The 27,659-nt window shown below is 39.2% G+C and overlaps 1 protein-coding gene and 1 long non-coding RNA gene across 2 annotated transcripts in view; one reads left to right on the top strand and one right to left on the bottom strand.

Annotated features, from left to right (window-relative positions):
* The window catches only part of LOC125358655 (ubiquitin-conjugating enzyme E2 E2), a 223,539-nt gene that overhangs the window by 140,961 nt on the left and 54,919 nt on the right, over positions 1–27,659 (bottom strand). The window lies entirely within an intron of this gene.
* LOC125358656 lies at positions 293–20,275 on the top strand. Its single transcript, XR_007212353.1, has 3 exons — positions 293–303; positions 3,832–3,839; positions 19,743–20,275. It is a non-coding gene; the product is annotated as an uncharacterized LOC125358656 (long non-coding RNA).

Below are 27,659 nucleotides of genomic sequence, written 5' to 3'. Positions count from 1 at the left end.
TAACTACAAATGGGCAGCTGTTTAAATAAAAATAAATTTAAACTTTTATTATATTTTAAATAATTCACATAAGGATAACTGTTTTGAATAAATTAGTCTAAATAAAAATATTTCAACATGTAAAAAAGGATTTGTATTTTATTAAAGTGTTCCATTTTTAAGGGAATACATTGTATACATGGATGCCAATGTCACAGTGAAACCCCCTTTGTACAACTAACATGCTAATAAAATTTCTTTTTACTAAAAAAAAATAAATTCCATTTTTCTCCACTTCAGGTATTTCAATGATGATTAGTTTTGGTGGTACTGGGGATTGAACTACAGTCCTTGTGCATGCTATGCTGGCACTGTAAACACTGAATCACACTGGTAATTTCTAAGAGTCTCACCTTCCTGACCATGCATGCCCCTGGGCACCATTCACCTATGTTAGGCTTCTAAGTAGCTAAGGTAACAAGCTCAGGCCACTGAATCCAGCTCTCTATTAAGAAGGAGTCTGGCAAACTGCTTCCCTGGCTGCCCTCTAAATTCAATCCCAACAATCTCACCCTCCCAAGTAACTAGGATTACAGGTATGAATCACCACACTGAGGTTACTGGTCAAGATGTACACTGTGTAACCTTTTGCCCAAGCTGGCCTCTAATCTACCAATCTCTACCTCCCAAATAAGGATCACAGGTGTGAGCCATCCCATCTAATATGACCTAATTGTCGATGCTAGAAAATTTTGGATTCATAGATCCAAACGATTAATATTCACAAGTTAATTTGTGTTTTATTCAACTACCAATGCAGAGAACAGAGGCAAGTAATGCCTACTAGGAAAAATAGAAAACTTTTAAGTCTTAATGGGCTTAGGCATAAATAATCAAATTATTTGAGAGAGATGTCAAATACATGTTAGACAAAATAATTCCTAAATAAATTACAGAAAAACACATAGTATTTCCTAATATTTTATGAAAAAAATCAGATATTGCTTCATGGATCTGTGACGGTGTTATGGTTTTGTATGTGTCCTCACAGTTTTTTCTATGTAACCTTCAATTGTAAGGATTGCTAATGGATTCAATCACGTCATCAAAATGAAAACATAATCTAAGGTCCAAAAAATCTAATAACAAAAACTGAACAAATAAAATCATATAGAAAGGTAATTGCTTCTAAAATAAAATAGTCTAAAGCTTTAGGGGGAAAAGCACAAAAATACCTTATGGATATTCCTCATAATAAATACCTTTGTTAATAAATGAAGGCACAGGGTGATTATGTCTGGAAAAAGCAACACTTCAGGGTGAAATAAAACAGAGATTCCTAACAGCTTCCCAGTTTTAGATATCTCTAACTACAGAACTCAGCCTGGCTAAATCAACAATTATAAAAATACATTAAAAAAAAAAACCTTTGGAGTTTTAAAAAGCCTTCTAGATATCATGCTGTCTCTTTTAAATAACTTAGAAAATTTGCAACCCAGATGGTCATATTTATATTAAATAAAATACTCCATAAAAGAGATGTACTGTAGGTTAACTATAAAAATTCTACTTTCTAGCTAGATGAAGACTTAACTTTATATAATGTAACTTACTAAGCACTTCAACAAAGTTCTCTTATTGAAATGTTATTAGCATTGTTCTCTAATCACTAAAGTTTTTCTTCTGTGTTTTGAATGTAAGTGCAAAAAGCAGATTTAAATTAAGAAACAATACAATCTTTATGATAAAAGATTATACATTTTTTTCATAATGAATATGTTGGAAAAAAATGTCAGGAGTAAATGTAATGATTCTTCAACAGACTAAATTCCCTAAAGAGATACATCACATCCCATTCCCTGCCCTTGACACTAACACTAGTACTTTAAAAACTTAAATGGGGCAAGACTCGTAGATTAACAGCATGGATTGCTTAGAGAAACCTTCTCTCCTCCCCAACACTTACCAAACTAGCAAAAATGTAATGACAATGATTCACAGTCTTGAGATTGATCAAAAAGCTTACAACATATTGTAAAACATTTACTCAACAAAATCTTGAGAAACTCAGTAACACCAGTGGGAAGCCCTGGCATTCAAGCCAGGGCTGCCGTTCTCCTCCCACAGCTCTGTGTTAGGGAAGAGCTGTTTTAGTAGACTTGTCAGCTGAGTGGCAGTTCTTGTCTCCCACAGATCCCTGGGGTGGAAGAGCTATTCTTGGAGTTTTCAGCAGCTGGTGAACACCAGCATGTGTTACTTCCCCAAACTCTGTGTCACATTAAGACGTATTCCAACAGACAGCAGTAGCCCGAGAAAGTGACCATTTTGCCACTCCTAACTCCCATTACTCAATATGTAAGATCAGTTCCTAACCCTTTCACACACAAACATACTCAGTCCCTGTTCCATAAAGCAGATCCAGGTAGGGCACATGGTAAGCAAGCCTCCTATCACTTCCCAGCTCCTGATACATGGTACAATAGTACCAGGAGAGGGCCAAGCAAGTTTAAAATGGGGGCAGCATCCAGGCTTTCTCTGGATTAGACTATGGAAAAATCTATACAGCATTACGGAAAACAAAAGGGCAATCAGTTGAAGTCCTACTGAGGATGGAGAATGTCTAGCCCTCCAACTATATAAAGCCCTGAAAATCAATTAATAAATGTTAGGGCAGACATATATTTTCTTTTATGCTGCCTATAGCCAATGATATTGTACTGATAATCTTACGTGGTCTGTGGGTGATGCTATAAATATATAAATGGCATCAGGAAGAAAAAAAAACAACAGTTCACCAGTCATCCCGTCCATGCTAACCTTCTCAAGTCTATAAGGATGATCTTTAGAAATGGGGTTACTGAAGCTGTAATCAGGTCATCAGGATGAGTCCCAACCAAATATGACTTATGTCCTTAAAAGAAGAGGAAGATTTGGACAAATACATTGACATGGACATAATGTAAAGATAACTGACACATGAGAAAATATGTAAATTCCGAGGCAGAGATTATTGGCAAGCACCAGAAGCCAGAAGAACCAAAGATTCTCCCCTACAGATCAGGAGCATGGCTCTGCCAAGACTTTGGGTTTCTGGTCTTCAAAACTGTGAAGCACTACATTCCTGTAGTGTGTTAAGCCACCCAGTTTGTTACAGTCCTCTAGGAACATAATACAGTTAGGAATTAGTATAGGCTAATTATATGATACCACTAGACACAGACTGGTCAGGTGCTTAGAAGACCAAGGCTGGATAAGGGAAAGGGATAAGAAAAGAACACCTCCTAAAATCACAATCCCAGAAGACTATACGTATATGTAATACTGCACCTCCTGAAGAACAACCAGAAAGGGACCTTACATGCTAAGCATGAAACCTCCTTGAATGTTCAGTGGACTATCAAATTTGTTATTTTAAAAGAAGTAGTAATCTGGCACCCTGGCTCACACCAGATTAATGATAGCTACTCCAGAGGCTGAGGTCTGAGGATGCAGTTCAGTCAGCTCAGGAAGGAAAGTTTGTAAGAGTCTTATCTCCAACTAACCACCAAAAGCTGGAAGTGGAGATGTGTCTCAAGTAGTCTTGGACATAAAAGCTCAGGACAGCACCCACGCCCCGAGTCCAAGCCCCAGGACTGGCATGCACTGTGCACATGCACGGGCGCATTAATGCACGCACACACACACTCAGTGTGTTGACTCCATTTTCATGAAATGTCTAGGATAAATGTATAGGCACAGACAGTAAATCAGAAGATGTCTAGGGCTGGTAGAGCAGGGGAATGGAATTACTGCTAATGAATAACAAGGTCTCTCTTTGAAGGGATGTTTGCATCATTCTGTGAATGTACAAAGTTAGTTCTGTACTTTAAATGAGTAAACTATGTCATAGGTAAATTATGTCTTAAACAAGTCATTACAAAAAAAACCCTTCCAAGGACAACTTGTGAAAAAGTACAGTGAAGTACTACCTCAGAAGAATGAAATGCCGTGTGAGACTACAGCTTAGAGAGGTCCAATTAGAAATGACAACTTAAAGGAGGTTGCCAACAGGTACAAAAAGGAAGAACAAAGAAGTAAAGCACTGTTTGGTGCAGATGTGAGGTCTAAAAGGAGAAAGATGACTGTAATAACAGTCTCTGAAATGAGTATTTTGAACTAAATACATGATAAACTAAATCAAATCTGTTTTTTCCCTAGAGAAAAGGCTTTAGATATGGGTATGGGACAAGTTGGCTAGACCCACCACTGGATATAGAATAACATAAGGAAAGGGAAAGGGAAAAGAGGCAGGAAGGGAGGCAGGCAGGAGGGGAAGGAAGGGAAGGAAGGAGGAACTAACCATGGTTGCATAAGGAGCCTCTGAAAACCTGTGTTATTATACTACTTGGACTCCATCTTTTATCAGCACTCACAATTAGAAGCTATACTCTCTCCTCCTGAGAATCATACATGCTGTGCAATTTAGGAAAAATGAAATCTCTATTAAGTATCTTATTCTTATTAATACTTCATACTGTTCTCAGTGTTTTACACATGTATTCTGTCCCTTCAATTTGAATTCTTCCTATTCCTTACTGGAAATTTTTTTCTTTTCACTTCATTCCCTATTCCCTTCAATATCTTTCCCACAATGAAGTAAACCTGGGAATATTTCCCTTTTCCTATTTAGGTCTAAGAGAATTCCTTCTCTATGTTCAGGTCTAAAATTGCTCTCTTAGTTTTCAATACCATAAAATAAAGGGAAAAAAACTTCAAAAACATATTGAGTATATTTACTAACATCTCCCTTTGATTCAATCTTCCCACTGTCAGTGAGAAAGATTCATTGAGTTGACCTTTTTAAAATGGAAATGGAAATGAAAATGTCCAGAAGGTAAAGCTAGGAAAGGCCTGATAATGGGCCACTGCCAGTAAGAACCAATTAGGACAAAATGGAACTTAAGAAGGTAGATATGGGATTTTTTAAAAAGGTGAAGCAAAATGATAGTTTAGAAGCACTATGTTTTGACTCAAAGATTGAAAAGAATCAGATAACACAGGAGAGACAATATCAGGAATCCTGAAAGAGGTAGCAGGATTGCAGAAAGCCACTGAGAAACTAAACAGAACAGAGACAAGCAGCAAGGAATTCCATGCCTGCGCATGTGGAGGGGAAACAGAAGGGAAGCTAAAGACCTGTCACAAAGTAAGTCTGATGGGCCTGGTGGTGCCAATTCTAGATGCAAGATAAGCTTTAACTCAGTGTGGGAATTTGTGAAACTGCTCCAATGTGGAAGAGTAGCCTGAGAGAAGAAAGATATTGTCATTCCCCTTATCTCACAGGGTAGTAGTAAGGTGCCAACTTTAGAGAGGACCTATTATTTAAAACTAAGATAAACCTAGAGGTCTGAAAACAAGGAACACATATGGCTCAAGGAGTCTTAGTAGAATGTGACACAAAATCTATGTGGAAAACAGCAAAGAGAGATGGCCAAAGAGAGTGAGAGGGTCAAATCTTACTGCCAGACCTCAGGAAGGAAGAAAGGAAGAACTAAGCTCTTCTAAGCCCGGGGAATGAATGCAGAGGAATTGGCAACTCTGCACAAGTCTGAATTATCATGAAAATGATTAAACACTAAGAACTAAGAAAGGAACTACATTGGGAAGAAAGATGAATTCATTGCCTGTTGAGATACGCAAGTTTTTTTGTTTGTTTTTTTTTGTTTGTTTGTTTGTTTTTGCCAGTCCTGGGGTTTGGGATTCAGGGCTTGATCACTGTCCCTGGCTTCTTTTTGGTCGAGGCTAGCACTCTAGCTCTTAAGCCACAGCGCCACTTCTGGCTTTTTCTATATGTGTGGTGCTGGGGAATCGAACCCAGGGCTTCATGTATATGAGGCAAGCATCCTATCATTAGGCCATATTCCCAGGCCCAAGATATGCAAGTTTTAAGCTGGTAAAAATAAAAACACTAACACAGTAAACTTTGCAGAGATAGTTGTGAAAGGCCAATAATAAACAGATTTAATCTCACTCTCTCTGTGTATGTTATGTCTGTGTTCCCAAATTGTGACTGGTGGCCAATTTAATGTCTAGGATAGTTCACATAAAAATCTAAACTTTACATACTTTTCTTGGTTAATTAGAAGACCTGATTATATTAAACCTTTTTTCCCTCGTATAATAAATAAGCTGAAACCAAACAGTAGTGTCCTTACATGTCATTCACAAGCATGTTTGAGAAACATATAGCCTTAAAACAGAGAAACAAAGGATTTAGACCTGAACTTTTTAAAATACTTTGAGGCATGAAGAGAAACCAATAATGGTAGAGAAATGGAGATGAGGTGAGAAAAAGGGCAGGAGGAAGGAAAGGAAGAAGGAAAGAGACAGAGAAAAACAAGCGGGCAGGGAATGTGGCCTAGTGGTAGAGTGCTTGCCTAGCATACATGAAGCCCTGGGTTCGATTCCTCAGCACTACATATACAGAAAAAGCCAGAAGTGGCACTGTGGCTCAAGTGGTAGAGTGTTATTGTGAACACACACACACAAACAGGGGGGGGGGGGAGAGAGAGAGACAGAGAGAGAGAAACAAGAAGAGGAAGAGGAGATAATTATGATGACTTAGAAATCAAGAGAGGAGGGCTAGTAATGTGGCTTTGTGGTAGAGTGCTTGCCTAGCACACATGAAGCTCTAGTTTCAATTCCTCAGCATCACATATACAGAAAAGGCTGGAAGTGGTGCTGTGGCTCAAGTGGTAGAGTGCTAGCTTTGAGCAAAACAAGGCAGAGGCAGTGCTCAGGCCCTGAGTTCAAACCCCAGGACTGGCTAAAAAGAAAGAGGAGGGAGGGAGGGGGAAGGAGGGAGGGGGAGAGGGGAAGAAGAAAGGAACAGGAAGAGGGAGAGGGAAAAGGAGAGGGAGGGGAGGTGGAGGTGGAGGGAGAGGGAGAGGGAGAGGGAGAGGGAGAGGGAGAGGGAGAGGGAGAGGGAGAGGGAGAGGGAGAGGGAGAGGGAGAGGGAGAGGGAGAGGGAGAATGGGAGAGGAGAGCCTAGCAGGGCAGCAGACAGTGACAGTTCCATCTACTCAAAAGACTGAGGCAGGAAGATCACTTGAACCCAAGGTCAGACTAGGCAGTATAGCAACACCACAGCAAAAAGATGAAAAAAGGAAAGTGGGTGGGAGGGGAGCCATGGTAGGAGCTGATTTCAAGAGCAAAAGGAGACTACAATTTAGCATGGAGGACCCTTGACAGCCTTTGAGAGCAGATTAAGCCAATTGGTGGAATCCACTCCACATTGATAAATCTGAAAAAGCTTAGAGATAGGAGATGGCAATAGCAACCCAAAGAGAGATTAAATTAAGTGTAAACAGATTTTAAATTATTTAACAACCGAAACCTGATATATTTAAATGTAAAGAGAGAAAATAAGGAGGAATGGTTTTTGGTAAGATTTTTATCTCATTGCTTCTCAGCTTTTTGGCAAAAGATTAAGTGTAAATAGTCTTGGGTAGTAGAACAATAAGGTCCCTATATTAAGCCGAGTAACTGGCTTTATAAAGTAACTTTTTTATTAGAAATAATTAATTACATCCCTCATTATATCTTTGGACCTAACAAAATTGCATAGAGCATCTTTAGGGCAAATAGTGATGAAATTAAAATATAATGAGTAAGCTAAATGCTCAACCTAATACATAAATGACAAATAGGAATCAGATAAGCCATTTCTTGATATTCTTTTCATTTCTGATAATCTAAGATTATAATCAAGGAAGCTAGAAAATAAATCACACCAACTGAAAATCAGAATTACCTATCAATAAACCTAATGTCAAATAAGCTACAATTATAAAACAAGCAGACCACAATACAAATTACACTAGGAAGAAGTTTATAATATTGTCTTTCCTGGTTTCTTCACAGACACTAGTTTTCTACTATGACTTAGTAAGAACTGCTTTATATCTGTTTCTGTTTTGTGAATTAATTGTACCAAATTCTGGTATCACTGTCTTAGAATGCTAGTTTTTGAAGATGCTGATTTGTTATCACTACAATCATTTTAAATGTCTTTTCCTATTTTTTCATACTTTATATCCAAAGGTTGAATGAAGGCAAGAACATCCAGTAATCTGTTAATATTTTATCATGCAAGGGCTCCAAATTAAAAAATGAAGTCTAAAACTGAAGCCCTGAATATGTAAGCATTCATCTACCTAGGAAAGGCTTCTCTAGTAGTAAGTCAAGTTATAAAAGCCAAGAAGCATTTGCATCTTGGCAGCAAAAAAATGCTGCATAAAGTTAAAGCAAATAACATTTTTTTTTCTGTGTGCTGGTATCAAGACTTGAACTCAGATCTTGAAGGACTGCTCAGCATTCTTGCTCATGGATGGTACTCTACCATTTAAGCCATGCCTCCAGTCTGGCATTTTGCTGGTTAACTGAAGATACATTTTTGCAAACTTTCTGTCCAGGCTGGTTTTGAACCGGGATCCTCTAGATCTCAGTCTCCTTAGTAGCTAAGATTCTAGGTATGAGCTAGATTCCCCATGTGGTTTCTGTCTACATTAAAGTCTAAGAAACACTGGTAGATCTCAGGACCTAAGTAGCCTGAATGGTTCACATCCCAGTACCAGAAGGAAAAAAGGGGGGAGGGGCAATAATCTAAATGCATCCTCATTTGATTCTGATCTAACAAGATAAATGCCATACAGGATCACCATGCTACTTTATAGTTTTCTTTTTTTTTTACTTTATAGTTTTCAAAGTAACCACTTAACAGTATTAAGACTTATTTTGTTATCACAAATAATTACATGCTTTTAAATTTTTTAAAAAGTACCTTTAAAGCTATGCGCAATAATTCCAGCTTCTCAAGAGGCTGAGTCCTGAGGATCACAGTTTGAAGCCAAACTGGGCAGGAAAGTCTGAGACTCTAATCTCCAATTAAACACCAAAAAGCTGGAAGCAGTGATGTGGTTTAAAGTGGTACAGAGCTAGACTTGAGTGAAAAGGCCCAGGGACAGTGCTTAGGCCCTAAATTCAAGCCCCACAACTGACTGGGGGGAAAAAGGTACCTTGCAAAGCCATGATTGAGTGGTTTAATTACTAATTTAACCATCTTTCCCACGAACCTTTCCATACACTTTGATGCGTTTGGATTTGTTTTGTTGAAACAAAACCTTAAGTCTGTAGCCCAGCCTGGCTTCAAGCTCAAGACCTTTCTGCATCAGTCTCCTCCACGCCAGGATTACAGGAATGTACCATAATGCCCAGCTTTAAAAATATTTTTAAATCTTTAGTCAGGTTTGAGCATGTACACATTGCATTCACACACACAAACACACATGCATGCACTTACATACATACACCTTGAATAAAATCATTATAAGCAACCTACCAATCCTTATGGAAAATGTAACTTAAAGAAAATTTACATCACAATAAGAAAAAAATCATTTTTACTGAACTTTCTGTTTGTAAACTACAAACTTAAAACAACTAATTAAAAAGTTACAGATTAAAGGCTTTAACATAATGTAACTGGCTAGCCCATTACAATTTCATAAATTCAGTTAAACTAGGACTAAGAAATACTTGAACATTTAAAAATGGACAGCAAGCATTTAAAATTCCTAATTACAAAAAGGGAAAACGTAAGAGTAATAACGTTAAGGCTGGGAATATAGCCTAGTGGTAGAGTGGTTGCCTCGTATACATGAAGCCCTGGATTCGATTCCTCAGCACCACATATACCGAAAAGGCCACAAGTGGCACTGTGGCTCAAGTAGTAGAGTGCTAGTCTGGAGCAAAAAGAAGCCAGGGACAGTGCTCAGTCCCTGAGTTCAAAACCCAGGAATGACTGACTAACTAAATAAATAAAATTTTAAGAAATAAAATTTAAAAAAATATTAATGTTAAAATGTAGTAAGAATCTAGAAATGCAATTTGTTTTGTCTATGACCACATAGTATGATACTTTAAAGTGCCAACTATACAGTATTTTCATGTGTTGCTTGTTCTACTTCCTATTTAATAACACATTTGGCACATTATATCTAGAAGAGACAAATATCACACTAGTATTTGCTCAGGAAAGTGTTATCAGGAATGTCAGCCAATGTACCAAAGCATTATGTGAAGCAGAGTCTAAGCAAGTATCCTTTCTTTTTTTCCTTTTCAAGGCCATATTATAAAATATTTCAAAGCATACTTTTAGAGAGAAGAGTGGGAAAGACCCTTATATTCAGCTTCCACAATCTGGACTGAACATATTTCTTTTGTACCTTTTCTTCTTTAATCTCTGACAGTCACAGTAATCCCTGCCTATCCAGGACTGACTGATTCCTCAAGCTTTGGATCAAGAAAGCCACTGACTGAAGTTACAGCCAATTAGAAAAGAACACTGGAGAGAGAAAGATGGCGCCCACAGAGTAGGGAGGCACCCCGACTCGCTCCAACTGAATAGCGAGCTGGGAACTCCAACACCTAACACCCCATCAAGAACCCAGCAAAACCAGCACCCAGAAGCAGTGGAGAAACGCAGGAAAACAAAAAGGAGCAAAAAAGAAGATCCGAAAACCTACACTGAGCCGGAGAATCGCCAGGGCACCCTCCCCCCCACCAGCCAACCCTGGCCCAAACAGGGCCAGGCTGGGAAAGGGGAACCCGGCGATCGGCAGACAGGCAGCCGGGAGTGCAGAATCCAGATAGCGGGAGACCCCACGGTCTAGGGAGGGTGCGGACCAAGACACACAACAGCAGTGATGAGAAGTTCGGGTCCACACGGGGTTCGGACAGGGGGACCCAGCACGGCAGAAGGAGGGAACCGGGAAGCCACCACGACACTTCACCACCCCCTGAGGGACCAGCACACACACAATGCAGGATCAGTGAGTCCCCCATTACCCCCTCACCCAACAGGAGACCAGCTATCAGAAACCCAAGCCCCACAAAGAAGCTAGATCTCCCTCCCTCCCCCTCCCCACCCCATGGGAACAAAGAACCCCCAAATCAGGCGGGAAGCTCCCTTCGTGGCGCTGGGAAGTCAGTTTAGCAGGGGAAGGGCGGAGCAGCCCCAAGGCCCCACAGGTTCCTGAACTGGCAGAACGGGCCCCGTCCCCTTGCCAACAGGGGCCAGGGGACGGCAGCAGTGCAAGCCCCACCCCAGGCGCCTGGACCTTGCGGACTCTTAAAACTAAAATCACAGGCGCTGGTGGGCAATACCAGCACAACAGGGACACCTGGGCCTGATCACGTACCTCCCTCGCAGTGGAGGCGAGGTCTGAGGGGGCCAATCCGCACCCTGACAGTCGATCCCACTGGACCCCACACATACCGCCCCCCCCCCCCCCAACGGACTCGCAGGAGGGCACAAACACAACCCAACAACCCAGGGCTCGCTCTGGGAGGCATACCCCGCTAAAGTGCCTGTTGTAGTGGACGCACAGTGCACAGGAGGGCGGGGCCCCCGGCGACAGCGCCCACTCTGGTAGGCGTACCCTGCACTGGTGGACGGGGCCACAGCGGCAGCACCTGAAATGGAAGCAAAAATGGATACAATGCAAGCCTTCTTTGAAGAAATGGAAGCAAAAATGGATACAATGCAAGCGTCCTTTAAAGAAAATCTCCACATCCTGACAATTGAAATGCATGAAAAAATAGATTTAAAATACAACTCTTTTTTTTTTTTTTTTGGCCAGTCCTGGGCCTTGGACTCAGGGCCTGAGCACTGTCCCTGGCTTCTTCCCGCTCAAGGCTAGCACTCTGCCACTTGAGCCACAGCGCCGCTTCTGGTCGTTTTCTGTATATGTGGTGCTGGGGAATCGAACCTAGGGCCTCGTGTATCCGAGGCAGGCACTCTTGCCACTAGGCTATATCCCCAGCCCCTAAAATACAACTCTTTAAAGGAAGAAATTTCCACAATCAGAGCTGATATGACAACCATAAATAGCTCTCTGACATCCATAAATTCCGCAATTGAAACCATAACAGAAAGAGTGGACAAGAGTGGACCATATGAAATCCAGAATCTCTCACCTGGACGATGAAGCAGGCGACAACAACCAGAAAATGACCATACTCCAAGAAAAGGTGAAGCTTCAGGGCAGACTAATCCAGGAACTAATGGACAAAGACAAGAGATATAATCTGCGCATAATTGGAATAGAAGAAGGAGCCGAATAGCAGAGCAGAGGGCTTAAACATGTTCTCAATAAAATTATTGCAGAAAACTTCCCCAATCTCACAGGGGTCCCCATCCAGGTAACCAAAGCCTATAGGACACCTGACAGGCCAGACCCCAGGAATGCCACCCCAAGGCACATACAATTCAAGACTACAGACCTCAAGATTAAAGAGCAAATCCTGAATTCAGCCAAAGTGAAGAAGGAAACTTTCTACAATGGGAAGAGGATTCGAAGAACATCTGACTTATCCACACAAACTTACCAAGCTCGAAGTGAGTGGAAGAACACCATCCAAGTACTTCAGAATAACAATTTGCAACCTCGGATCAAATATCCAGCGAAATTGGTGTTCACATTCGAAGGGAAAACCAGATCTTTCCACACCAAAGAAGAGCTAAAGGAGTATGTGAATAAAAAACCAGCCCTACAGCGAATTCTAAGAGGGGAGCCCCACCCAACAGAGATTGTAAAAGACACACAGACAGAATTAGAAAGAAACTTCAATAGCCAAAGTCCAACAGAAAGAACAGCACACTAAAGACAAGAAAAAAAAAAAAAAAAAAAGAGGAAAAAACAGCCAAACAAGAAAATGGAAGGAGAAAAAACACCCTTATCCTTGATCTCTTTAAATATAAATGGTTTAAACTCCCCGATAAAGAGGAGCAGACTGGCAGAATGGATTCGCAAACAAAAAGTTGACATCTGCTGTCTACAAGAGACCCACCTTACAGCAAGGGACAAAAACAGGCTTCGAATGAAAGGGTGGAGCAAGATCTACCGAGCAAATGCACCCACCAAAACGGCAGGTGTAGCCATTCTGATCTCAGACAAGCTAGACTTCTCATTAAAGTCAACTCAAAAAGACAAAGAAGGACACTACATATTAATACAAGGAAAAATCCAGAATCAAGACATCACTGTGATAAATGTATACTCACTGAACAAAAAGAGGCCCTACATATGTCAAGCAAATTCTCACAGAATTACAGAACAAGATAGACGCAAACACAATCATAGTGGGTGACTTTAATACCCCTCTCTCCCCAAGAGACAGATCCAACACCCAGAGGATTATTAAGGGAGCTGAGGACCTAAATAACACCATTTCCCAAATGGATCTAACAGACCTATATAGAACCTTCCACCCTACAGAGACCCAATACACCTTCTTTTCAGCAGCCCATGGATATTATAAAATAGACCACGTCATAGCCCACACAAAGAACCTCAGCAAATACAAAAGTATTGACGTCATCCCATGTATTATATCTGATCACAGTGGATTAAAGGTAACCCTCAACAACAAAGGATACCACAGAGGCTATACACACTCTTGGAGGCTAAACCCCACGCTGCTATCCAACACGTGGGCCACAGACCAAATTAAAGATGAAATCAACGAATTCATAAGCCACAATGACAATGACAATACATCACAAAGAAACCTATGGGACACAGCTAAGGCAGTACTGAGGGGCAAGATCATTGCACTCAGCACCCACATTAAAAGAATGGAAGCAGAGCAGGTGAATACCCTCACGGTGAAACAAAAACAACTGGAGAAACAAGAAATGACAGAATCTAAAACGACTAGGAGGGGAGAGATCACAAAGATTAAAGAAGAGATAAATCTGATTGAAAATAGAAAGACCATTCAACAAATAAATAAGACTAAAAGCTGGTTCTTTGAGAAAATAAACAAAATTGACAGACCCCTTGCAAGACTTACAAAAAAAAGAAGACACTCATATACGTAAAATCAAGGACTACACCGGAAAAATTACAAGTACACACGATATTCAAACAATCATAAGGAGCTATTTCTAAAACCTCTACTCAGCAAAAAACAATTTTACAGAAATGGATCAATTCTTAGAGAAGTACAAACTGCCCAAACTGAACCAAGAAGAAATAAATCAACTAAATAAACCAATAATTTACAGTGAGATACAGGAGGTAATCAAGAACCTCCCTACTAAGAAAAGCCCAGGCCCAGATGGATTCACCAACGAATTCTACAAAACCTTTAGTGAGGAGCTAATACCAATACTCCTCAAACTCTTCCGTGAAATAGCAACAGAGGGAGAAATCCCAAACTCATTCTACGAAGCTAATATCATACTCATTCCCAAACCAGGCAAAGACCCAACAAAAACAGAGAACTACAGACCAATATCACTAATGAACACAGACGCAAAGCTCCTCAATAAAATATTAGCTAACAGGATCCAGAAACTGATCAAGAAAATCATACATCATGACCAAGTAAGCTTCATCCCACAGTCACAAGGATGGTTCAACATCCATAAATCAATCAACGTAATTCACCACATAAACAGATCTAAAATTAAGAATCACATTGTTATCTCAGTCGATGCCCAAAAAGCCTTTGACAAAATACAACATCCATACCTATTAAAAGCTTTGGAGAGAACAGGAATAGATGGAACATTCCTCAAAACAATAAAAGCCATATACAACAGACCAACTGCTAATATATTAAATGGAGAGAAACTTAAATCATTCCCCCTAAACTCAGGAACAAGACAAGGATGCCCACTCTCCCCACTTCTGTTCAACATAGTGCTGGAATCCCTAGCCATAGCAATAAGGCAAGAGGAGGACATCAAAGGGATCCACATCGGCAAGGAAGAAATCAAGTTATCCCTATTTGCAGACGACATGATCTTATATCTGAAGGACCCAAAAAACTCAGTACCCAAACTCCTCCACCTAATAAACCAATTTGGCAAAGTAGCAGGATACAAAATCAATCCACAAAAGTCAGCAGCTTTTCTGTACACCAGCAATATATAAACAGAAAAGGAAATTATGGAAACAATTCCATTTACAATAGCCAAAAAAAGAATAAAGTACCTAGGGATCAACTTAACCAAGGACGTGACGGACCTATTTAATGAAAACTACAAAAATCTAATAAGGGAAATCAAAGAATACACAAAAAGATGGAAAGACCTCCCGTGCTCATGGGTAGGCAGAATCAAGATAGTGAAAATGGCCATATTGCCCAAATTGTTATACAAATTCAATGCAATACTTATCAAAATCCCAGCCACATTTTTCACTGAAATAGAGAAACAAATCCATAAATTCATATGGAACAGTAAAAAACCTAGAATAGCCAAAGCAATTCTAGGCAAAAAAAGCAGTGCAGGAGGTATCACAATACCAGACTTCAAGCTCTACTACAAGGCCATCATAACAAAAACAGCATGGTATTGGTATAAAAACAGATCGGAAGACCAATGGATTAGAACTGAAGACCCAGAAGTAAAACTGCACTCTTACAGCCGACTGATATTTGACAAAGGAGCTAAAGACATACAATGGAATAAACATAGCCTCTTCAACTACTGGTGCTGGGAGAACTGGGCAGCCATACGCAGAAAACTCAAATTAGACCCAAGCCTATCACCATGCACCAAGATCAACTCAAAATGGATCAAGGATCTCAATATCAGACCTGAATCCTTGAAACTACTGAAGGTTAGAGTAGGAAAGACGCTAGAACTTATAGGCACAGGAAGGAACTTCCTGAATAGAGTCCCAGGGGCACGACAAATAGGGGAAAGACTCAACAAATGGGACTACTACAAATTAAAAAGTTTCTGCACAGCTAAGGACATAGCCACCAAAATAGAAAGACAGCCAACGATATGGGAAAGGATATTTACCAGCACAGCAACAGACAAAGGCCTGATATCTGTCATCTACAGAGAACTCAAAAAACTAAGCCCCTCCAAGCCCAATAAACCTATTAGGAAATGGGCAAAAGAGCTAAAGAGAGACTTCACAAGAGAAGAGAAGATATAAAAATGGCAAAGAAACACATGAGGAAATGCTCAACATCCCTGCTAGTAAAGGAAATGCAAATAAAAACAACCCTGAGATACCACCTCACCCCATTTAGAATGGCCTATACTCTGAACTCAGGACACAACAAATGCTGGAGGGGTTGCGGGGAAAGAGGAACCCTTCTCCATTGTTGCTGGGAGTGCAAATTAGTACAACCACTTTGGAGAACAGTATGGAGGTTTCTCAAAAAGCTCAATATAGACCTACCCTATGACCCAGCCATACCAGTCCTAGGCATCTATCCTAAACAGCAAAACCTAAGATATCAAAAAGACATTTGTACTTCCATGTTTATCGCGGCACAATTCACAATAGCCAAAATATGGAAACAACCCAGATGCCCCTCCACAGACGAATGGATCCAAAAAATATGGTACTTATACACAATGGAATACTACATAGCGATTAGGAATGGTGAAATATTGTTATTCGCAGGGAAATGATCAGAACTCGAACAAATAATGTTGAGCGAGACAAGCATAGAACACAGTAAACAAAGGGGCATGATCTCCCTGATATAAGACTGTTAACAAAGGGAGATGGAGAGACAGTAGAGACCAAGTCTGTCAATACTATATATGTTCTTGATACATTGTATATTGTATATATGTCTACCTGACCTAGAGAAGGGATAGAAAAACAGGACGTAAGATATCACAAGAAATGTACACACTGCCCTACTATGTAACTGTACCCTTTTTGCACAACACCTTGTAAAAAAATTTGTGTTCAATTAATAAACAAATTTAAAAAAAAAAGAAAGAAAAGAACACTGCACCTACTCAGGGCTGCTCCTCCTCCTCCTCCTCCTCCTCCTACTGCTCACTCCAGACTAGGCTAGGCTGACCACACTGACCAAAGCAAAAACCTCTGCTTTGGACTGGATACTTGTACCCCACAATTCATATGATAGTATCCAATTTCCCAGTGTTATAGTATTTGAAAGTGAATCATTAAAAGGTGATTACAATATAGTGCAACAGAGTGGGACCCTCATTACAGACTTAATACCCTGATAGAAGAAGAAACTTTATCTTTCTCAGCCAAAAGATGATACAAAAAGGTGAGGATCTGTGACCTGGAAGAGATCCCTCACTAGATCTGCCAGAACATCACAGAACTTCACAGTGCAAAATAAATGTGCTGTGCTATCCACCAATTCACAGTATTCTGTTATAGTAGAACAAACTAAAACATCCTCTAAAGAAATTCTGAATGTGAACCAAGAAAAGGCAGCAATAGCGTGGGGAGGAGGTATAATTAATAAAAGCAAAAAAGGATAAAAAGGACACAAAAGCCAATTCTAGCATTTATTTCTTTTATTAAACCAAGCAATATATTGTGACAATTCTAGTGGTCATTTCTGAATGGTAAGACAACTAGGTCATGAGAGCTGTTGTTAGATCAAGAAGCTTGCCAAGTGAAGAGCAAACTCAATACCATAAACTGCCAACCACAGAAGGAAAAGTGCAAAACATAAACAAAAAGGGTTAGGGATTATGAGCACAAGTCGAGTCCTGTCAATAATCTCTAAAAACTTTGTAGCCAAAGAAGCACCAAAGTGGTCCTAATCCATGTCAGTACTTCTCTGTAGAGGAAAGGCAGACTATATATAGCACACATACAACATTGAGGTTTTCCAAAAAATATTCATATTTAACAGGGATAGTGAGACACATATAATCTCAGTTACTCAAGAAACAGATTAGAAGATCACAAATGAATTTCAGCCCTGGTAGTTAATGGGACTCTATCTTAAAAATAAGACTGGCATAGTGGTACACACCTGTGGTTCCAGCTGTGTGGGAGGTAAGGGTAGGAGTATTGCTGCTCATAGCTTGCCTAGGCAGTTATCTCTGAAAAACTCAACACAAAAGAGCTGGAAAGGAGCTGGGAATATAGCCTAGTGGCAAGAGTGCCTGCCTCGTATACTTGAAGCCCTGGGTTCGATTCCTCAGCACCACATATATAGAAAACAGCCAGAAGTGGTGCTGTGGCTCAAGTGGCAGAGTGCTAGCCTTGAGCAAAAAGAAACCAGGGACAGTGCCCAGGCCCTGAGTCCAAGCCCCAGGACTGGCCAAAAAAACCAGCTGGAAATATGGCTCAGGTGGTAGAACATTTGCTTAGCGCACACAAACCCAAGAGTTAAATCCCCAGTATTCCAAAACAGAGGGAGGAGGGAAAGCATGCTAGCATTACCAAAACCCTCACCACACTTAAAGGTGTAATTATAAATACAACAAAGAGCAGCAAAGAGTAAAGTTAATAAACACCTTCCCTAAACTAAGGGACTTAATTACAGGAAATGCCATTTAAATTTTCAAATAGATTATTACAAGTTATTAATCTTTGGTACCTGAAGCCTACCTTTGCTAATAAGCCCCATTCTCTTAAGGTTCTCTTCATTATTAAAGCCTCCTAAGAAAATAATTTGGTGACTTGGACCTTATTAAGTCTAATGTGCTGTCTCTCACAGGTCTACTTGCCTTGTAGCATTCTAATAGATGAATGAAAGATAATGCCTATGACTGATTTCAAGCATCAGTGAATGGTGATAAAGGCACTGAAGAGAACAAGGTAAGCTTCTGAACTGAATCTTTTAATAGCCTCAAAATTAAAGAATGATACAATTACTTTTTTAATGTCAGCTGTTTATATATGCCTGTAATTCTAATACTTTGGAGGCTGAGGCAAGAAGACTACAAATTTGAGGCCAGCTTGGACTACACAATGAGATCCTGTCTCAAAGACCAAAACCAAAACACAATAACAAAACAAAAATTTTTAAGTGACAGCTATTTTAAAACCATATGACTCCAGACATGATCAGTGCTCATGCAAAAATGTGACTCTACTAAGGTCCCCACAAGCCCTCATGCAATCAGCCTTCCCAGTCTGCACCCTTAGAAGTCCTGAGCAGCTTGAGACACAACTGCAAGCCTCAGTGTGGGCTGAGAAGCTCAAAGCCAACTGCAATCTTTGAGAGCTCATACAAGTGGATGACATAGACATACTGAAAGCCAGAAAACTACCAGGCTACACATAACTCCAGTGCAGGCTCAAGCCTTCAAACCAGGCCCCTGACATGGCAAGCCTGGTACATGGGCCACACACAGAAGTGAACAGCCAAGGGAACTAGATACCAGCCACAACTACATCTGGGAAATCACGGCAGCAAGCACTTCAACAATGGGAAGGTAAGTATAGCATGGTGGTTTCCGACCTGCAGGTGCAAACTTGTGAGTCTGACTGCTTTTCTCTTCCCTCCTTTTCTCGACTATCACCAGCCTCCCTACTAGACAGATCTTTTTTTAAAAAAATCATTAAAGAACATTTAGAGACAAATGCACTACAGTGTAGCCCAAATTGACTTAAGAGACATCTTAAGTATTTCAGCCAGCAGCTGCACAGTATACATTCTTCTCAGAAGTCCATAAAGCTGTATCCAAAACAGATCACATTCGGGGACATAAAGTCTTGACAAATACAAGAAAAAGAAATGTTAAATATCCTCTTGTATTCTATCAGACCATGTTGAAATTAAAGTAAAACTCAACAGCAAAAGAAACTACAGGAAACATTAAAATAAATGGAGATGGAACAACACAGTACTGAATGTATGGATAAAGTTCCAAGAAACTAATGAAAATGAAAGATAAATCTACTGAAACTTTGGGATGCAGTAAAGCCAGTGCTAAGAGGCAAGTTTACAGATATGAGGATGAACAAAACAAAGCAAAAACAAAGAGCTATCTCAAATAGTCTAATGATATACTCTCAACCTCCCAGAAAAATAAGAAACAAGATGGACTGAAAAATAGGAGATGGAAATAATAAATATTAGAGCAGATATCAATGAATTAAGACTAAAAAATATACAAAGAATCAATTGGCTCTTTAACAAAATAAGATCAATAAACTCCTTACACCCTTCTGACCAAAGAAAGAAGGACAAGACCCAAATTAATGAAATTAGAGACAAGAAGGGATTTCACACAAAAATTAAATCCAAAGCATGAGCAACACTTTGAAATCTATATTCAAATAGACTAGAAAATCTAAAATGATAAAGGGCTTAGTTTAAGTCTAAATAGATAGATTTCTAAACATATTTGACTTGCCAAAACTGAACCGAAGAAATACAAATCACTCAACTACATTTTTAACAAGCAATGAGAATGAACTAATAATAGTCTCCCAACAAAGAAAAGCCAGGATTCAATGGATTCACAGCTGAATTCTGTCTGATCTTTTTTTTGTTTTGTTTTTTTGGGCCAGTCCTGGGCCTTGGACTCAAGGCCTGAGCACTGTCCCTGGCTTCCTTTTGCTCAAGGCTAGCACTCTGCCACTTGAGCCACAGCACCACTTCTGGCCGTTTTCTGTATATGTGGTGCTGGGGAATCGAACCCAGGGCCTCATGTATACAAGGCAAGCTCTCTTGCCACTAGGCCATATCCCCAGCCCCTGTCTGATCTTTAAAGAGAAAAAAAAAATCATCACTCCTCAAACTTTTCCATAAATAAATAAGAAAAGAAGGAACGCTTCCAAAATCATTCTAAAAAACTAGCGTTAGAACAAGATTAAGTCTAAAACTGGACAAGGACAACAAAAAAGAGAAAGTTACAGGACAGTCTTTTTTTATGAAGATGCAAAAGCTCTCAAAAAAAAAAAATTGCAGACAGACTTCAACTGCACATTACGAAGATCATAGACCATGATCAAGTTGTTTTCAACCCAGAGATGCAAAGATGGTTCATATCTCTTTTTTCTGTGATACATTGTTAATAAGTCACTTTAACAAAATCAAAGGCAAAAAACAATGATCATTCAATTGATGCAGAAAATACTTTGTAATAGAAATTCTGGAGAAAATAGGAATAGAGCAAAAGTACCTTAACGTGATAAAACATGCAGCCAACATCATACTTAATGGGGAAAAGCTGAATTCATTTTTTCTTATGTCCGAGACAAAGGTGACTCCTCTACTCTTATTTAATATAGTTCTAGAATTCCTTGCCAGAGTAATAAGGCAAGAGAATGAAATAAAAGAGATTGAAATACGGAAAGAAGAGATTAGCTGTGACGAGAAAAGAGAAAGCAAAGTATAATAGATACATATGTGAAGTACTCTGGTGAGTCTCCATTATGCAATTAGTATATAATAAAAAAATGAAAAACATCACTGGAAAGAGCTTAAAACATGCTCTCTTGGGGGAGAGGTACCTGCAGAAAGACAAGAGGAATACAATGGACATTTTTGAAGAGAGGGGAAATATGGATGAATATACTTGTATGTATATAAATAGAAACATGAAACCTGTTGAAATTGTTTCAAGTAGAGGAAAGGGAGATGAGAGTAACAGAGGTGGTGAGCTTGATCATGGTGCTCTATGCCTTTATGGAAATATCACAGTAAAACACTTCTTCTAACAAGAAATAGATGCTATCAAAAATGTAAAAATTAAAGCAAGGTGCAGGATGGAAAATATAGACTTGATCAATAAAATATGGGTAAATTTCTGGGAATAATTTAGAAGTGAGAAACACACACACAAAGAAAGCTGTAACACTATCCCAAAAATCCAGAGTGAACATGAGGAAACTTTTTTGTACAATAGTATCAACAAGTCATAAGTGAAATTTAATATTTTCTTTATCTTATTCTCAACTGTTTGGACAATTAAAATCTTCATGGTATAATTATGAAAAATTTCCTGAATTCTAACACAAATCAACTTTTTATTATTATAAATTGGCTTACATTAATTCTTATCATTAGATTGATGTTTACAATTTAATATACCTTCACAATACCTTTCAAAAGCTACACCTAAGAAGCAGACATTTAGTTTTCACTTCAACAAATATTCCTGTGAATATACAACATGACCTAGAGAAATTATACATTTGCTCCAATGATAGCTTGGACATGTTTAAGTTTCTATTCATTGGCAGTACACTTTTCAGAGTAACTCCTCTTAGAAAGGGGAACCCTACTGCATTGCTGGTGGGAATATAAACTAGTACAATCATTCTGGAAAGCAGTTTAGAGGTTCCTCAAAAGACTAAACAGAGACATACCCTACAACCCAGCCATACCACTACTCCTAGGCATCTACTGTGAACAAGAACCAGGATACAACAAAGACACCTGTACTTCCATGTTCATTGCTGCACTGTTCACAATAGCTAAGATATGGAAACAACCTAGATGCCCCACTACAGAGAATGGATGTTTTTAAAAATCTGGTACCTATATACAATGGAATTTTAGACAGCCACCAGAAAGGGAAATGGATGAAACTAGAACAAATCATGTTGAACGAGATAAGCCAAGAACAGAGAGACAAACTGCACATCGTCTCCCTGATTATGCAAGTGTTACACTTAAAATGCTACGAGATATAACAAAGTAAACAGGACCCAAGATACCAATATACAGTAATACCCAAAGAGGACAGTCTAGGGAGAAAAGCACCAAATAGTAAGACCTGAGCACCTCTTCACATGCACATAAAGTAATTTACAGACTAAAAAGAACCCCAAAGACAAGGAAATAAAGGACCTCTTCTAAAATTGTCTTATTATTCTTTAGATGACTATATTCTTTACCTCATATATGGGGTATGCACGTGCACATCTGAGGAAAGCTGGGAGGAGGGCACAGAATGAGTGGAAAATGGATGAAAAATACAGCAGAGGGGCCTATCAGCTACACTGTACATTGATGAAAGTGAACTAAGCAAAGTCAAGCACGGTGATGGAAAGGAGGGAATGAGAGGGAAAGAGGGACTAGATGATACTAAATAGAAGGAAAGAAATGTACCTATCACCTGATCTGAAAGAAACCATTTTATTGTTAAAAATTCATAGAGTTCATAAGCTTTGTAGTATAGAATGATTTTCATCAATGTGAAGGTTAAAATGTGTACTGTGGAATATATGCATTTACTTAATATCAATTAAAAAATAACTCCTCTTTGGTCAGGAATACTTTTAACTCTTCAGAAAAATTACAGTTTAGAAAAGGTTTAATAAATTATCTAACTCCCTAAGTTCAGAGATTTAGTAAAGCTCTAGAAGTTGTGCTGACCTGCAATGAATACCTATTACAAGTGTTCCTAAAAATGATAGAAGCTGCTTTTTCCTGAAGTAAATAGATTTCTTAATTTTCAGGATTTGTTCTAAGATTAACCTTAAGTAAAATGAGAAATCTAACATGAATGTAACCCAATTGTATATTAATATGTTAATATTTAAAGCTTCTAAGTACAGTTTAGTGTGTATTTACTTGGAAAACTGCTGTCTGAAATAGTATACTTTCTTAAAAGATGAAAATTGAGCCATATTATTTACAGTTTTAGCTATTTTACCACCTTTAATCCCAAATGAAAACAACAGCCTGGATAATACTTATTTACCTTCTTATTAGTTCTGTAGCTTTAAGAGCACTGTCTAAAAGTAGTTGATACATACAGTGAAGTATAAAAATACACCGTGGCTCACGCCTGTTTGTAGTCCTGGCTACTCAGGAGGCTGAACTGAGGATTGCAGTTTGAAGTCAGGAAAACGTGTGTGTGTGTGTGTGTGTGTGTGTGTGTGTCTGTCTGTCTGTCTGTCTGTCTGTCTGTCTGTCTTTTATCTCCAATAAAAACCTTTCAGAAAAAGCCTGAAGTGGCACTGTGGCTCAAGTGGTAGAGTGCTAGCCTTGAACACAAAGAGGCTCAGGGGCAGCACCCAGGGCCTCAAGACAGGCAAAAATAAACAAAAAAACAACTGCATAGGGGCTGGGAATATGGGCTAGTGGCAAGAGTGCTTGCCTCGTATGCATGAGGCCTTCCTTGGGTTCGATTCCTCAGCACCACATATACAGAAAATGGCCAGAAGGGGCGCTGTGGCTCAAGTGGCAGAGTGCTAGCCTTGAGCAAAAAAGAAGCCAGGGACAGTGCTCAGGCCCTGAGTTCACGGCCTAGGACTGGCCAAAAAAAAAAAGAAAAGAAAAAAACAACTGCATAAACAGGGCTAGTTGCTCAAGAGATTGAGATCTGAGGATCAATGTTTAGAAAAATTAAAAGGATTTTATCTTCAATTAACTAGCCGGAACTGGAGGCATGGCTCAAGTGGTAGAGTACCAGCTGTAAGTAAAAGAAATGAGAAATCAGGAGGTCCTGAGTTCAAGCCCCAGTATTGGGATGCCTGACAAATGTGCATACACTTACACAAAACCCACTGCATAGCTTCATGCAACACAACTGAGAAATTCAAACTTTATCATTTCTACTTTTCACTAGTCTGGCTATGAGTCCTTAACCATTCAGAATACATCAAAATAGTGCTTTGAATGGTGCATGTATCATTGCTCTTTTGGTCACTAATGTAGCACTGTATAGCCTGCATATAATATTCTCTAAACATTTAAGCTCTGGTTCAAATGATGGAGCACTGCCTTGAACAAAAAATGCAGAGAGAACATGAGGCCCTGAGTTCAAGCCCCCAGTATTGGTACAAACAAAAGCAAAACAAAACAAAGGACGATTACTCTGTAGTTGTTTTAGACAAGTATTTCCACTGATAAAAGGAAAACTCCATCTTAAGAACTTAGCCTGTCTTACAGAATAAACACAACATATGGATAAAAAGTGAACTATGAAGCCTAAGAGATATTGTAACTGTCTAAAATCCACACCACTGATTATCAAAGTACAGGATAAAATTATTAGTACATTTGGTTCTGGAAGTAGCTCATCTTTAAAATAAGGGGGTTTGAGAAGGCTACTGTATAAATAATTTTACATGTTGTTTTAAAATAATGAATACTTTTGACATATTTTTAGTTTTATATTTAATGTATCTTATTTAAGAACTGATTTTATTCCCCAATCATATTACTATTCTTCTAGTGTAGAGCTTGCCAACCATGGTTAAATCTGATTAGGCCTCATGCTGAGTTAATCAATCTGATAATGTCAGACATTATTAAGTAGGATACATGATACACTACTAGCAGAAGCATGTTCGCCAAAGCATTTGTTCTCTCAGAAAATTGCTACTGCTTTAAATTAGGTCAGCTTGTTTGTTTTGGCTTTTATTTATTAATTTAAGAATAAAATAATTTTTTTTCTTCTTTAGCTACTATAAAAAAGCTACTACTTTAAAAGTATTCACATAAGCCAGGTACCAGTGGTTCATGCTTATAATCCTAACTATTCAGAAGATCTGAGGATTGCAGTTCAAAGTCAGACTGGGTAGGGAAGTCCAAGAGACTCTTATCGTCAATTAATTGCACAAAGACACACACACAGACACACAAGCCAGAAACGGAACAATGGCTCAAGTGGTAGAGCACTAGCCTTGAGCATAAAAGCTCAGAGACAGAGACCAGGTGGAGTTCAAGCCCATGGACCAGTCACCAAAAAACCTATGGAGGGAGAACTGCAACTTCTTTTTCTAGTTTTTTTAAAATGCATTACTATCTTTAAGTAGTTGTACAAAGGAGTTGCCATTTAGCAAAGCAGTATGAATACAATGCATCTTGATCAATGTCACCCCTTTCAACAGTCTCACCCATCCATTCCAAAAGTTACAACTATTTTTCTTTGCCAATGCTCATGTATGCAATGAATTAATCTCAACATTGCACTCAAGATTTGAATTTTTTTAACTTAAATCCAAATGCTAACAATGTAAAATATGATCCCAATTTCTACAGGACAAAGTAGGAAAAACACTAGTAGAACTCCAAATAGAAAAGAGAAGCAAAGATTTTACAATGGGATTACATCAAGCTAAAAAGCTCTGCCTAGCAAATGACATAGTCACTAGGCTGAAAAGATAAGCTACAGAAGAGGAGAAACTCTTTACCTGCTATACATCTAAGAAGGATCTAATAACCATACGGGGCGGGGGGTGGGGGGGGAGGCTTAATAAATTTAACTTCTGCCAGGGTACTAAGGAGTACATGCCTGTAATCCTAGCTACTCAGTAAATTGGAATCTGAGGACTGCAGTTTGAAACTAGCCCAGGCAAGAAAGTCCGTGAGACTCTTACCTCCAAACTAAACCAGCAAAAAGCAGGAAGTGAAGTTGTGGCTCAAATGGTCTGCTTGAACTACTACTATAGGTGGCCTTGAGGGATGAACACAGGGCTAGGATTTCTGAGGGAGTTCTGAACTGTTAGCGTTTGAAGAGTGCCCCAGTCATTTTTCTGAAACTATTCTATCCTTTCATCCCTCCAGGCTAGTGAGGGGAAGGGCAGACTCAAATATTTCTAAGATACCTTCAAGGCCCTTTCCCCATATTCTGGTACAAACAGCTTTTTAATCTATCCTGATCTCTACATGCTTTTACTTCATCTTCTGACCAGGCTGCAAGGGACTGCAAGTTTTCCGTATCATTCTGCTCTGCTTCCTTTTCTTTCCTGGCCTCACTGAAACTATGATTAAAAGCAGCCAAAAATCTATTAACTCTAGCTTGAATGCTCTTGTTTTTAAGTCTTCTCTGCTAGATGTTATTCTATCATTCTTAACTTAGGTCTTCCAAAAAGTTTTAGGACACAACATAGTGCAGCTTAGTTCTTTGAAACAGGTGTAATAAAGGATGTGTTTAGTCCAATTTCCAATACAATCCTCATTTTCTTCTGAGACTACTTTCCTAGTCTCTGTCCTCTATGCCTCTCTACCAGAGTTATCAATGATACTCCAGCTTACATATCCTAGACTTTTTTGTCCTGCTTCCTTCCCCAAACTCTCCCAGCTTTTACTTGTAAGCCAGTGCTAAAGACACAACATTTTTAAGTATGATCTAGAAATGATACTATCCTCCTTGCCATTTTTTTTTTACTCTGTGTTACTTATAATGAAATACTTGCAACAGCCTACCTATAAGGTTAGGTTTAGCTAGGCATGTCTGCAATTCCAGCACTCAAGAGACTGAGGCAGGAGAGTTGTAACTTTAATATCAACATCAGCTATATAATGAGATCCTGTCTCAAAACAAAACAGGAAAACGAAAATATCTATAAGGCCCTTCCTGAAAAAAAGCAAAAAAAAACACTACAGCTGTGGCTCTACTGGTAGAGTCATGTGAGCCCTGGCAAGTGTGAGGCACTGAGTTCAAACCAGAGTATCACAAGAAAAAAGAAAAGAAGAGAAAAAAAGAAGAGAGAGGAAGGGAGTGAGGATGGGGAGAGAAAGAAAGGAAAGGAGGAAAGGGAAGGGAAAAGGAAAAGGAAGAGGAAGAGAAAGAGGAAAGAAACCCAATACCCTCATCATCCTCTGGCTCCCTGTCTAACCATGTCTTCTTCGACATCTGTCATGAGGCCCTTATCAAAGCCAAGACAATGCCTTTGAATTGCCAGAATTGTGAGCCAAACCCTTTTTTTAATAAAGTTATTACTAGCTTAAGTATTTCGGTAAAGTAACAAAACTCAAAAACATGTAAATACGTGTTTTACATAGATCTGACCCATTTGCTACTCCAATTATCTCAATTCAACCCTTCCAGACAGAGCCATGACATTGTAACATCATTCATTACTTTGCTTTGGTCCCTTCACCTAAGCATGGTATATAGTCATAGATTTCAATTCTTTAAACAAAAATCCTCTTCCAATCCCTACTCTCCTGGCTTCTGGTTCTCC

The sequence above is a fragment of the Perognathus longimembris genome, chromosome 10 (genome assembly GCF_023159225.1).
Source record: "Perognathus longimembris pacificus isolate PPM17 chromosome 10, ASM2315922v1, whole genome shotgun sequence".
NCBI lineage: Eukaryota > Metazoa > Chordata > Mammalia > Rodentia > Heteromyidae > Perognathus > Perognathus longimembris.
This window is presented reverse-complemented; position numbering and strand designations above follow the sequence as displayed.